General features: G+C 28.7%; 1 pseudogene; it reads right to left on the bottom strand.

Moving 5' to 3' along the window:
- Positions 1–14,087: 14,087 nt before the first annotated feature.
- LOC132940153 (uncharacterized) lies at positions 14,088–14,901 on the bottom strand (annotated as a pseudogene).
- Between the last annotated feature and the right edge of the window lie 303 nt (positions 14,902–15,204).

Below are 15,204 nucleotides of genomic sequence, written 5' to 3' on the forward strand. Positions count from 1 at the left end.
GAACAGTGTGGTGTAGCTGAATAGTCTGTCCATAACGCCGTACTATCATAAATATTATTGAAATCCATTAAAAACAACAAGATATCCCATAATAGTTTATTATGAAATACCGAAAATATACTTATCAATGTGTGCAACAAAACTCTTAATCGTTTGCATGGATTAAACATAAATTAATAGATGACCAAATCACAACTTAACATCATATTATAATAATAAAGTAATATCTACATGAATTATGAACCATTGGCATATAAACGAAATAAAAGAAGTTTATAATATTTTCATTTGAATTTTCAGCTGTTATACACTGTAAAAAGATAAAAATGTCTACAATTTAACAAACCTTCAGAAGTGCCATGACTATTTTACGCTCCACAAACGTCTGAGTGCCTTGACTGTTTTGAGGAATTTCAAACGGACTGTATACGACAACTTCCGGTTTTACTTATATATTTTATGTGTAGGTTTTTACTTCCTACTGCTATAATATTGATACAGGCTGATGGTTTTTTTTGCACGTATCGTATGGCCACAACAATCATCATGAAACCAGACCAGAAAAGGGTAGGAAATATAAATTATTTGTCATTTTATCAAACCACTTGAATTGCGTTTGAAGAGAAAAAAATGTTCGAAGTAAGTTGGAATTGTCTTATACATGTAGGTATATTATAGTGGCAACACTATATTATAATGACACACTACCTCAGTGAAATATTTTACTATGGTTATAGTTTTTTTTTTTTTGTTTTTATCAATATTTAATATACCAAAGTGTACGTATGTAGAAGAGGAACCCAGAAAAAACTTTTTATACATTACAGATACCAAAATAGGTGTTTACTGTTTAAATAAGAACGGTTACGTTTTTTTTCCTCTCCTATAGTTGGAAAATTGAATAACGACGTTAAATATTAAGGTATATGCGTGTGTAAAATTATGCATAATAAGTAATATTATACCTAACATATTTTAAGAGCCCCAATATTATCAAAAGTACGTCGACGAAAAAATAGTTTTATAAACCGTCCACGTCACTACTGAAAATTGTGTTTGCATAATATTATAATATAAAAGCGGAAAATATTAAATAAACCGCACGTTAATGTGATACGGACGAATCTGATGCACGACCGGAAAGGTGTTGTACTTGCCGGAAGAACAGGGACCAGACAATAGTTGTGGAAAACATATAGGTAGATATTTATTTATTGTTTGATTGTTTAATGTCAACGAGTGGAACACCTACAATGTTTGTCATTTGAATAGCATTAAGGTAAGATATTAGGACCAATAAATATGGATTAATGTAAGAAAAGAAAATACTTCATACATGGAAACTGGATTCGAGCAAACGAAATCCTATTTATTTTTTTTATAACGTTTCAAATATATTCTGATTGCAAAATAAAAATATACTAACAATAAATTCTATATATTTTAACTGGATCCATCTCAATATATAGTGGTCAATAATTATTATAGGTTTAACCCCCTTTCAGAAAACATGTCTACGCCATTGCTCCGACCTTATATTATTTGAACACTTCACGTTCCTACTAAACTGTAAGCAATCAAAAACTGCGAGGCATTTTTAAAGGTTTCAGAAATAAAAACTACAAATATTTAATGTGACAAAATAACACAGTATATTTAATTGTTTCAAACCATTTCTTTATACCCAATAGTGTTCCGTATTAACATACAAGGAAATTTATTTAAAAAAATATTCGTCAAATGGTGGTACTTTTTTTTGCTGTACGTATTATAGAAGTCAAATTACGATACCTTATAATAAATGTGTATTTTATAAGAATAATAAAAACAAAAATTAACTAAAAATGTTTTTAAAAAAAACATATAAAGCACTTATTCACATATTTTAAATATTTAACTAGCCATTAAACTTTACTAAAAACTAACAAATATATTTGTAATGACTAATGAGTAATGACTAATGAACAGAAAAAATATTAAATAAATAAATATTTTCATATGTAAAAATACTCTAAAAAAATAAATAATATATATTATGTATTTCCATCGGACAGGTAAAATTTATCTGTAGGTATATGTTTATCACAGCGATGGTAAAATGTAACTGTATACCTAAATGTTGTTAATTGCTGACATAACTACAGTGCTATGCACTTATTTTACACTCAGAATATGCTATGATTAAACATTGTAGGTAATAAACAGATACTTTAGCATTATAATTATATTGCAATTATATTGCAATTATAACGATTCTGTATAAGTTTACACAGATATTATTTTTACAATTTTGTTATTTATACCCAGTAGATTTTTATCTATATAAGATAATAGATAATTAAATTTCCATCTATATAAGTCCCAACACTGATTATAATGCTTTCTTATCGTTTTAGTTAATAAATTTATTGAATCAAGTATTTAGGTGGAATGCCGGATGCATACGTATTTGTAGTTAAAATATACAATTATAATATTATATTGAATAAGTATCTTGTACTGCATCGATTATTGTCGATTTCATATCTGATTTTAAAATTATACATACTAATATGTTTTATACCTTTATTTTAGTGTGAAAAGCTTAAAATGAGAACGTGACTTTTACGTTGAACTAATTTTTTATTTAAAAAGATTTATTATATTTTTAGGTGATTCAATTAAAAATTAGTCAACGTTCTAGTTGCTGGTATCCTACAAGTTACAATTTCAGCATATTATAATCCAAACATTATTTCTTTCTAAGTCACGCTATTACAAGTGTGCCAATATACATTTAAAGCAGGTAACAAGTACAAATAGAAATAAACACAATGTGTTATTTAAAAATAATTAGCAGATGGAATTGAAACAAGGTATAAAACAAAAGATAAATCACATTCAAAAGTGTTAAAAATTATTTTATTACCTACCTACCTAGTTTTAGATTTGATATAAATAATGTTTTGAGATTATACTGAATAAACTATAATAATATATTGCCTGGAAATGATTAACAATAAGTTTTATATAAGTATTTGTTTGGATAAAAATAGCAATAAAATGCTGTCTTCTTGAGATATCATTTTAGAAAGAAAAGTGAAGAAATATTCACCAAATGTTTTGTTTTAAATTAATAATCCATTGCGACTTTTGATTTGCTTATATAATACATTAGATACCTATGTTAAAACTATTCTACACGTCGAAGAAGTTAAACTTATTTATTAACTTAACGTGCAATTATGAAATTGAATCTTTGATCGGCTTATACAAAAAAAAAACTTAGTATTTGCACCAAAAAACATTCTATATAAACATAATATAAGACAGGTATAACGGTAACTATTCTAATGTAACAAATATAGCACCAAAAAAAATTCTAGTAAGACAAAAAATAAGGTTTATCGCAAAATGAAATTAAAGAATTACTATTTATTTATTTGTTAATGTTAGGTTGCAACTGTAATGCGAAATAAGCTACCCGAAACCGTTAAGAAAATAATCGATATATTTGATTAAAGATTAATCGATATAATATAATAACGATTTGTCGATAAAATAATAGTTGTTGTATGATGGCCATGGAAACTGAATTGGTCAGAAAAAAAAATGTTATATCCATAGAATTAGAGCATACCAGGTATTAGACTGCAAGTAAAATAATATATTCGAATATTTAATCACTCTATAAGCCTGATGATACCATAATTGTAGTATAAATTGATGAGATTGTTAAAATAATAATGTGTATACTGTCTATTCGAATAGTAACTATTATAATATTGTAATCCAAACAATCAATTTTATTTTATTTTAAAATAGGTACTTTATTTGTTAATATATTAGAATATCTGATTTTTATATTTCATGACTTTCTTATTTCATTGTGATGAATTAAGAAATAACATAATGTTCTCGTGGACAGTATAAAAACTTCAAAACTAATCACTTTATAAATCTATATAGTATAATATATCAAAACTTATTTTACATTTCATCATTATACATAAAAGTTTTTTTTAGAAAAGCAAAAGTAGAGTTGATATAAACATAGACATTCATTTAACTCAATAGTTAGTAATTATATGTTTATAAAATGAAAAAATTGAACTTTACTGCAGTATAATATGTTTCAAATGTACCATCTAAAATAATGGATGTATTATCTACATTTTCATTCAATCATAAATCACTGACTCGCCTACAATTCTGTGTGAAAATGGTGTGTAACTGTCTACTTGTGACTCTATTTTTAAAGATGTTTTATTACATATTTATATTAATAATTTATTTTTTTCTATTAGTAATACGGTAGGTTGAATTAATTTTTTCTACGACGAATCTTATCTATACATATAAAAGGTTTAACTTGACTAACTGACTGATCTATCAACGTACAGCCCAAACCACTGGACGGATCGGGCTAAAATTTCGCATACAGTTAGCTATATGGATTATGACGTAAGCGTCCCCTAAGAAACGATTTTTGGAAATTAAACTTCTAAAGCGAAATAGGGGGGGGGGGGGGTTGTATCAAAAAGATAGTCAAATCCGTGACATGTTTCTGATAAAATAATATAAAATCCCACAGTTTTATCGCATTTTCCTAATTTTTTAAAATGTATGGACTTGAAGTTTGGAACCGAGGTTCTTCTAATGCTCTGGATGTGATCGGAAAATTGCTTATTTCATTTCGTGAAGTGGGTGACTGTTATGGATAGTGTTACATTTGAATTCAATGATATAATACCATTGTATACGAAAAACGATTCCAAGTGGAGACGATTTGACAGCCTAGGATATTGTATACTATACTTATATTGATATTATTAAATATTATTAATACCGTAGTCGGTTAAGTTGAGTTATTATTATTTGTTTATTATCATATTTGTATATAATAATACATTTTAGACGTTTCAATTACCCACGAATAATATTTTTAAAATAGGTATATAAATTACAAGTTACAACGAATTATGAACGATATTTCAAAAATTAATTGCCGAAAATCTTAGTTTTTAACTGAAAACGACAGAGAAGTCTGACTTTGGCGGTTAGTCTTATTTTTAAGTTATATTATAGCTAGTTGAACTTTTTGGTATTTTCATATAATATATCCGGTGTAGTCACTCGCACACTGCGTTTGCTCGAACAATTAAAATCAAAAACATCCATCGACTTGTTATGTAAATCCACCATGGGTGGGTGTCAGAATTATTTTTGCATCTTCAATTTTAAAACGTTGATTTACCTAGATTAAAAAAAAAATTAATTTGTTATATTTAAGCTCGGTAAACATTAAGCGTTGTACGGGTGCGTAAAACACCGAAAATCGTGAACTTCGTAAGGCTGTACCATAAATACCAATGGCTTCCTGGTAGTAGAGTTTTGGACAAGTACTTACATAGGTAACTTATAATAATTCATATTGTAAATTAATTAGGTACCAAAAAAATATAACTTCTCAAACACTGTGTCTATTGACACTGCCGGGAGAATGTATTAGAATGTCTATAAACTTACGGACCAGTTTGTATAGTTAAATTTGGCATGCGAACTATAATTGAAATAGAAAACCAGAATAGGTGCATTGCAGATGACAAAGATTTCTGTAAAAGAACATACGATTTATCAATATACCGTATAGGTACTGATAATACTGATAGTACTAGATAATACTATAATATATAAGTTCTATGGATTTATCATAATAAACAATATATTTTACAATATCTATGGCAATCGTCAATTGTCGAAATTCGTCGGTGACGGTTAACAATTCTAATAATTTCAGCAAATACTATTGTATTATAAATATAATATATTGTATATTTTGATTTCAGTAAACAAAAAAATAATAAGCCACTAATATAAACGGACAGTTCGTTAAACCGTACATATTATAATGTAAGTTTTAATACAAACTCGCAAATTTCATTATGATCAGGTTATTTTCATAAAGTATTTCGATACTTTCAAGTTTCAATTCATCGGAGTGAGATGATTAGATGGAGATGGATGAAGATAGCTGTTTCTTCGGCGACGGCGGCACTCTAGCTACGTTTCACCGGAAGAGTAGATGTTTACGAGTAAGTTTGTTTTCATATTATTACCTACTATTTTACATTTACTTATTAGACTTAAATTAGGCGTAAAATAGGAATTATTCTTGTTTTTTTAAATAATTTTTTCGAAAAATATATGTAACATGTATAGCTCATACAATTATGAATTTATAGTTAATATAAATGCGGATGTTTATACTTCATAGATATTTTTTTATATTACTATTAAATTGAATCATTGAATTATTATTCAGAGATAACTTTGGGATAAATGCCAAACGTATAAATGTAAATTAAATTAAAAATAATTAAAAAACATTTTGTGAAAGGAACAAGATTACTGCTAATTTATTATTAACAAATAAATACAAATAATAGATATTTTAATAGCTTTTTACTATTAACATTCAGTGTAAATATAGTTTCTGATCGACTTACCTATATGTAATAAACATAATGCAAGGATTTTCATAAATTGATCTTACAGCAGCCTTAAAACACCAAAAATACATTTGTACATCATTTACAAAATTTTAGTTCCCTATTATGGTGTAGGTACTAATACAAACAATAAATTGCTATTGGAAAAAACAATTTCGTATACCTATTATTATTTACTAAATACCTACAACTAAACTAAACTAAAAATAAACATATGATTACATATACTGAGTGCCTATAAAATAATATTATATATGAAAATTGAATCTTTATTACGAATACTTATCGTTTACACAGACCACCAAGAAAAAATAATTAAAAATATTAAAAAATAAAGAACACATCATTGTAAAATTAATACAGTCATCGATCCGCTCAGAATCTAGAATTATGGACTTAGAGTTTTAGAAATCTAGTTGGTATTATAGTATTTGATGAATTTACTGTACCTCTAAAATCCAGTAATAACATTTCTATTTAATAATTCATAAAATACAATATGTTCTTAAAAAAATATTCTTGTGCTTCTGATATCTATTCACCACCTTAATCAATAATTAAATTGATAAACGAAAATAATAATTTAAATAATACCCATATCATATTATTATAATCAAAATTATAAACTATTTTGGTTTATTGTCCTATCAAATTTCAATGAACAAATCCTTAACACGGAACTCTTTGATACAAAAAGTTGCATTATATTATATCCGTGGATTCATCATATTGATGTACCTAGTATAATATCTATCATTTATTTATTTATCTATGGAAAATCTCAGAGTCGTTGCAGAAGACACATTCGACTAAAAATTCTAAAATTTCAATAAGCATAGTTCTGTATTCTGGAGCGTTTCCTCATCGGCGTCGCAGTTCACACACGTCACAGATACCGCCGTAAGAGTCTATAATTCAAGCAAGTTTGTTTTTGTATTCTTTTGAGGCTTAAATTTACTTTTAAGACTTAAAATAAATATTTAATGTCACGAAAAATGTGCTATCCAAGTGTTGTAGGCGCATATTTTAGTTCCGAACTAGAAATGTATAAAATACGTGAGATATAAATGTCGTCGTCGTTTTTCCAGTCCCCGTTCGTAGAATAATTATAATTAATAGGTGCATACCTTTATAGGGTACTCAATATATATAAATATATATATATGTTTTGGTTTAATTTATAGAAATATATGTTATAACTTAAAATTGATAATAGTCATAAGATACAATTTTAATTAATAACTGGTATTTTTTTTTTCCAAATGCAACGTTATAAGTTATAGGTAGCTATTAATTTAGTGTCAGATTCTTAACTTCTATTGTTCACCTAATATCTATATTCTATATCATAGGGATTAGGGCCGTATAACCATGCACACATAAAAGTAATATTCACGGAATGGTCAACTGCCTAGCCTGACGTGTGCGCACTTATAAATAACATACCTACTCATAGACTCGTATAGGTATATAAATAGTGTAATACTACATACACGAATGTGTTACCTATTATGTCCCTAAAAGTTCAACAGTTATTATTATATTTATTTATTTTTTACATATAGGTAGGTACATTACAAGACTAATTAAAATCACATTTATTTTTATTTTTTCGAACACAATGTTTCAAAAATTATTAATTAATATATAATTTATTGGAATAGTATTAAATTAATTAATGAAATAAAACAAACACACCTACTATAATTATTAGTAATAATAATATATCTATGTATAAGTTATTAAAATACAAAACGAACAAACGAAAAACGATGCTGAGCAAAGACATCGTTAACTAATAAATAATATTGAGTTTAAAGTAATTTATTTTACTATTAGACATCAGCACCTACAATAGTAGGTAAAAGTCATTTTTGCCCAAATAATAACATTTGAAAGTGTCATCGTGTCTATAAATTATAATAATATACACTAAAAGTTTCATAAATCCGCGAATACTTACTATTTTTAAATTACAACAAAATAACTAAAATTGTTATTTTTGGTTTTAATATGTAATTTTGTCCAAATTTTAATTTATAATATCAGTAAAAAGTAACTGTGTTTATAATAGAATATTTAGATTTTTCGGTTACAATATGAACCAGTGGCGGACTGGGCCGGCGGGATACTGCAGGGAACTTTCCCGGTGGGTCACTACTCAAAAATGATTTGTTATTGCTATATATTTATAATTATTATTAATATATAAGATCAGTATAAATCGGTAGAAAATCGGTATAAATATGAATTACCTATAAATATTTTTTATTTTCATACCATGACGCGTGTGTGAAAATTTGTTTATATTAAGTGTTTAAGATGTTAGATTTCGGTTCGGCTGATTGTGCACCTCTCTCACTCATCAGCATCAATGCATCAGAAATTATTATTTATAATTAGGCCACGGATTTAAATATAAACTGCATTTTCTGAATTTTCTGAACATTGCTTTCCAAGCAAAGAATTCGTTTCATATATTATCAACGAATTTAAAAAATTAAATAAGAACATTTATATGGGTTGAAGTCAATATTATAAAAACTTATTAAGAAAAAATTAAATACAATTAAATAAAGGTAATTTTTTAAAATTATTTTTCTATTTTTTTACGCACCCATTATGCTCGATACTATAACTTCGGTCTTCAGTTATAGAAAACAACACTTGCCAATATGGAATTACTGTCGAAGTTTTTTATTTTAAAATATTAAATAGCATCTGATTGACTGATGTGCTATAATGAAAATAAAAATATAACGAATACACTACCTATACATGTATCTAAATTATATTTTATATTCGTATAAATTGGACTTTTAATTTTTCTGGACATTTTAATAAGCTACGAATTTATTTTGTTATTTAGGTAATAAATATTAATTAATAGGTATTTCTTAAATTTTTTTTGTTATTTTATTCGAAACATTATTTTTAAATATTGTGATCAATAAAACTATTTTCATTCAATTACTATTTTATATTAATTAGAATTTGTTAATTAACCAAGTAATAAATGAATGGTTACCAAGTAAAAAAAACCGTTATCTATATTATAAATTTGAATTCAATTTACCGCATTTGCGTCTAGTAGAAACAAATAAATGTTTTTTTGAAGATAATGTAAAAATATCCATCATCCATCGGTTAGGACCATATATATATTTTCTATGATTAGGACGGTGAGGTTATAATTATAAATAATCTATGGCAAATGACAATCGTCTGAGACGAACAGCGATTCCAATACGTACTCACATATTTCGTTCCATTCTGGTTATTGAACTAGGTGCCTATTTTTATAAATGTCATTAATCTCAATACTTCCAGACTGAACTTTTGGATCGGAGATATGAAGACGCGCGCTGCATTTTCCTTGGCGGATATGCACATGCAGCTCTGACACTAGACAATATTATACACTCGAAGGGAACGCGTTTCGCCGGAAGAATAAATAATTACGTAAGTCTTGTCCTTCTTTTCTGTTGAGGCGGTAGACCTAATGTAAATATTTATTGTCAGACAAACTTATATAGCCGCTAGACGTAGAGTAATTTTTAAAATCCAGTTTTTATAGGTGTACAAAAATTATGAAAAATACCTTAAATTATAATACTTTTTAAAATTTGAAATCAATGATTAGGCAATACTTTTATAAGTAGGAAGGTAGGTTTTTAAACCTACCTAATAAAATAAAAAAATACATAATGATCAAAAAACTAGATAATTTTCTATTTGCGAGATGTAGATGGATGAAATCCAGTTTTTATAGGTGTGCAAAAATTATGAAAAATACCTTAAATTATAATACTTTGCCTACAACTGTTAATTTATTGTTATAGTAGAATAATTTTTAAAATTTGAAATCAATGATTAGGCAATACTTTTATAAGTAGGAAGGTAGGTTTTTATACCTACCTAATAAAATAAGAAAATACATAATGATTAATGTTATTTAATATGATTTGTAAGTACATAGCAGATCATACCTAGAGAACACCTCAAACGTACGTTTTTTTTTGGGGGGTTTTACGGGATAAAACTAAGGGAAATTTTCTTCAAATTTTCACATTTCACTATTTGATATTGTGATATTATTTGTGCCTAGGTTAAGTTTCTGTTTTAGAATCGATCGATAGGTTACCTAGGTATATCACATTCTTTAATTTTAATTCTGGTAGTCGAGTATTGGACAAGTACCTACGTAATTTATAATTCGTATCGTAATTTAATTACTAAAAAAATATATTCTCCCCAACAGTGTCACCGGCAAGAGAATACATTATAGAATGTCTATAAACTTGTGGTCTAGTATATGATTAAAATTGGCATGCGACCAACAACTGGGGGCTTGTTCTGGACAATTTAAATGATCTAATAAGGTTTATCTCATTATTTGAATTAAATTAATTTTTAACCGATTGTTGTGTTAGTCAATTTTTTAATTTATTTCATTTGACACACTCGTCTCAGTTTTCTAGTACCTCTAGATTTCTCACAAAATTCATATCGATCATCTCACAGCTTTCATATTCAAAACCAAAAAAATATGTATTTTTATCTTATTTCAATCTTTTTCATCGAACACCAGAATATATTACAGATCATAAAGATACTAGTATTGTGTACTAGATAAGTTTCAATAAGCGAGATGTAGACGGATGAAGATAGCTGTTTCTTCGACGACAGCGTGTGCTGCAGTACAGCTAGGTTTCACTGGAAGAGTCGATGTTTATGCGTAAGTTTGTTTTTATATTATTTTGGGCTTACATTTACTTTTTAGACTTGAATTAAATATTTATTGTCGCGGAAAATCTGTTAACTAAGTAACGTAGAAGCATATACGTTTACTACTGCCTACCAAAGGCGCAATATATAATAATCATAAATTATACGCCAGTCCGAACAATCCAAACGCTGTCTTACTCGTAGTCGAGTTCTTCGAGTTCTAATTGATAACTGACTTGTGAATAAATGTAATTTTTGTTAGGTTTAAAAATAAAACTAATAAATCCTGAAATACAACATTTCGAAATACAAACTCTGTGTAATAAAAATTTATATTAGGTATTTATTGGTAGGTTTATATAATATCTGTAGACTGTAACTAGGTTATTAGAATATTGTAGAACATTTTACTGCATAAGATGCGTGTTATTTCAGTAGGTATTCGTCAGTGAACATTTTCAAACTGGGAATAATATATCATAAGCAGATTGAAATGTGTGAACGTTTCAGTGTTTCGAAGACTAAGTTTCGTAGCAGATTTCGATTCCGTCACGGGGTATGTATTTTCTTATTTCTCAGTAGGTTTTTTTTTATTATAGTTAATTGATCAGGGGATGTATTGCCCGAAAATGTTAAATATTTTTATTGTAACTATACTGGTATAACACTATTCAGGCTATCAATAAAGTCGTGTTCAACATTAGAAAATTGGTGAGGTATGATATTTTTTTAAGTAATTTTTTCGAGTAGGGAATTCGCTCAATGATATTTAAATATTTTCAACGATAATCAAGTACGATGACTTGTAGGTAACTAGAGACTGAGTGAATAGGAATTAGGAAGTGTATGATATGATGAAGATAAGGAAATGGGTCAACAGGATTTCAGAATGTTTGGTGTATGAAAGGGAAAGATGAAAAAGAAATGTAAGGTTAGGGTAGGTAAGTGGAGTGAGAGTAACAGATATGAGAATAATAAGTAAGGTGTTAAGGTACAAAAGAGGATAGAATAAGAAATTAATTAATTAAGGGTAGTGTACATATTGTAGTGAAAACAAGAGAGAATAGGTTTAGGTGGTTCGCTCACTGTATGATAAGAGATAGTGAGAGTGGCTATAGAAGTTAATTTATTGGAGAAATGATGGACGAGAAGACTGAATAAGAGATGGATAGACAGAATACCGATCATATAGAGGTGTGGAATGAGAGTGGCTGAACCTGTATATAGCTGTGAGAGACGGGGGAAGAAAAAGTGTAAAGGAAGAATAGGTATGTTAACAATGTCGAATACGTAGGAAAAGATCTTGAATTGCAAAGGCCTTATTGACTCTTTGGCTTCAACTAACCATAGGTTTACCTAACTAACTTTCTTATGACTCATTAGGACACTTTGAATAAAAAGATCCTGAGATACAGGTTGCCGAACTTAAGTGTTTGATTATCAAGTTGATCCTTTGATTGTTGACACCTTAATCCATGCTGTGGATGAAGCCCATAGATAATAAGACCGCTGATAAGACCATTATGTCCTATCAATATCTTTATTATACTCTGTCCTACGAGAGAACATGCCGGTTCTGCGCATCCCCCTGCGTTACCCTGCTGTCGAAACTGGTTCCCCAGTGACGGGTATGAAGCGTGGGGGGACTAGTTTTGGTCGGTGCGCGGCATGATCTCTCGTGGGACAGAGTATATCTATGATGGAGCTTATCCAGCTCACTCGTGTAAACTTGTTGCCGGTTGGGATGTCAGCGCACTATTTATTTTCCATCTTTGACCCACGTGTAGCATACCAAATGTACGATTAAGAAAACACTACAATGATTGGGTCAGAGAGAGAAATAAATGGTGCGCTAAAAATCTGACATCCTCTTAGTGTTATCAAGTTGAAGAAGCAGTTGATTTTTGACAATTTGACATTAAAATTAACTGTGGTAGTTATTACGATTGGAAGTAAAAGTAATTAGCAGGGCTGTGAATTTAATGCAATGAAAAAGTGTTAAATATTTGCCTGCATGTATGCACTAAAAACAGGAAAATATATGCACTGAAATATTCAAAAATATGCACTTAAAATTCAAAAAAATACTGAATGAAAACGTTTTTATTAAAATTTTTTTAAATTAATAAATTATAATTCAAATTGGTTTACAAAAAAAATTTTTTATTTACACACTTGGTAGGTAGGTATGTAGGTAGGTAACGGATGAACCGAAAATATAAAAACATTTTAAGAAAATAAGCATAAATACGAAGAAATCATGAAAACATTCAATTATATTAACTAACCCCAACAAAACGCATATTGGTAACGGTGTTGTAATAATAGGGATACGTACCTACTAATAGTTCAAACAAATCATAAAAGCCAACTGTAATAAATATTAATTTATGAAAAAGTATATTAAAAAGTATTATTATTATAAATGAAACAAAACTATGAACTATGGACCGTGACATAATATAGGTATTTCTATATCATTAGCTCCATAATTTCTGTTAAAATATTAGGAAAATGTATTAAGTACCGTAAAAGTGCTAAATTTGAGCTATTACTTAAAATATTACATTCATAACAAATTATCATAGAAGGTTAGGTACTGTTATTCCACATACTTATTATAGTTAGCTATCTAAATCTAGGGATATTGAAAGTTAACATAATTTTTAACATTATAATATGATAATTAAAATTTTTAAGTACTATGGATAATTGGATAATTACAATTGTTATAAAATATAGTATGACATATAAAATTAATGATATTTGTTAGCATGAGCAAAATGTATACAAATAGATAAAATAGTAACGTGTTTATATAAACTAAAGTAAATAAAGATAAGTAATTGTAGGTATGGTCTGATATAGTTACCGTTTTGGTCGCTGTAGCATAGGATTTCCTTGGAAGCTGCCGAGCATGATCTCCTGGGACATCGTTTGACGAAGACTTTGTAGGCGTTGGTACATTTGTATTTTTGCGTTTTTTTGTAACGGATTGATAAACACGGCATCCTTTGTAGTTGGCCGTGTGTACCTTAGAACAGAGGGCGCATTTGGCTGGACTAGCTCGGTCCTTTGTGCAGTTCACGGAGCGGTGGTCTCCACCGCATTTGACGCACCTAGATTCATGTTGACAGTAGTAACCTAACCGTACACAATGTGGAATGGCGGAGATTTCTTATTGCGACTCTTAATGAGCGATTAACGCGACCTTGAAAAGTATGAAAACTGGAATCATTATATTATTGAGATGATACAGAATAGTGTTGTAATTGAGTACGCCTCTGGGATATACGATCAGGTATGATTAAGTAGACTTACAGGTAAATGCGTTTGGACCGGTCAACCTTGTTAGCTCATTTGTGAAGGCGGAGAAATTTGAGATATTGGAGATGTAAAACGGAGGTGGCGTGACGTCTTGTGTATCTAGCGTAGGCTGCTCGATATTTTGTTTTGCAGGACCTGATTTTTCGTTGCAAACTGTCGCACTGTTGGTAGATGTATTAAATATGTTGTCACTAGAATCATCAGAGTACAAGGCGGCATACCGATGAGGTGTAACGAATTTTTTTGACTTTTTATCAGCAACTTTTGGCGAAATTGACAAATTTGAAAAATTGCGTTTGTTAGACATATATGTCTGGAGCGAGTCGCCACCGGTGTCGTGGACTTTGACTACCATATCATCGAACTGCGAGTGCGATAACGGAGCTCATAGGCAACTACGTGCGTGCACGTTGAGCGTAATAGCCGGACTTATAAATGTTTAGTAAATTGGAAGACTTGATTAAGTATTTAATCATTTATCTAAAAGAGATGTGCCGGGTCGCCACATTACTATATCGAGGGGCTATGGTGAAAGTGTCGTTCATAAATATCATAACATATAATATATTAGAAATACAAACTTAATATTTCACTAACAGTAAATATTATAAAAAAATATTACGAAATGTACTATACTCATATTATATTATGATTGTAT

This window comes from Metopolophium dirhodum, chromosome 3 (genome assembly GCF_019925205.1).
Source record: "Metopolophium dirhodum isolate CAU chromosome 3, ASM1992520v1, whole genome shotgun sequence".
Taxonomy (NCBI): Eukaryota; Metazoa; Arthropoda; class Insecta; order Hemiptera; family Aphididae; genus Metopolophium; species Metopolophium dirhodum.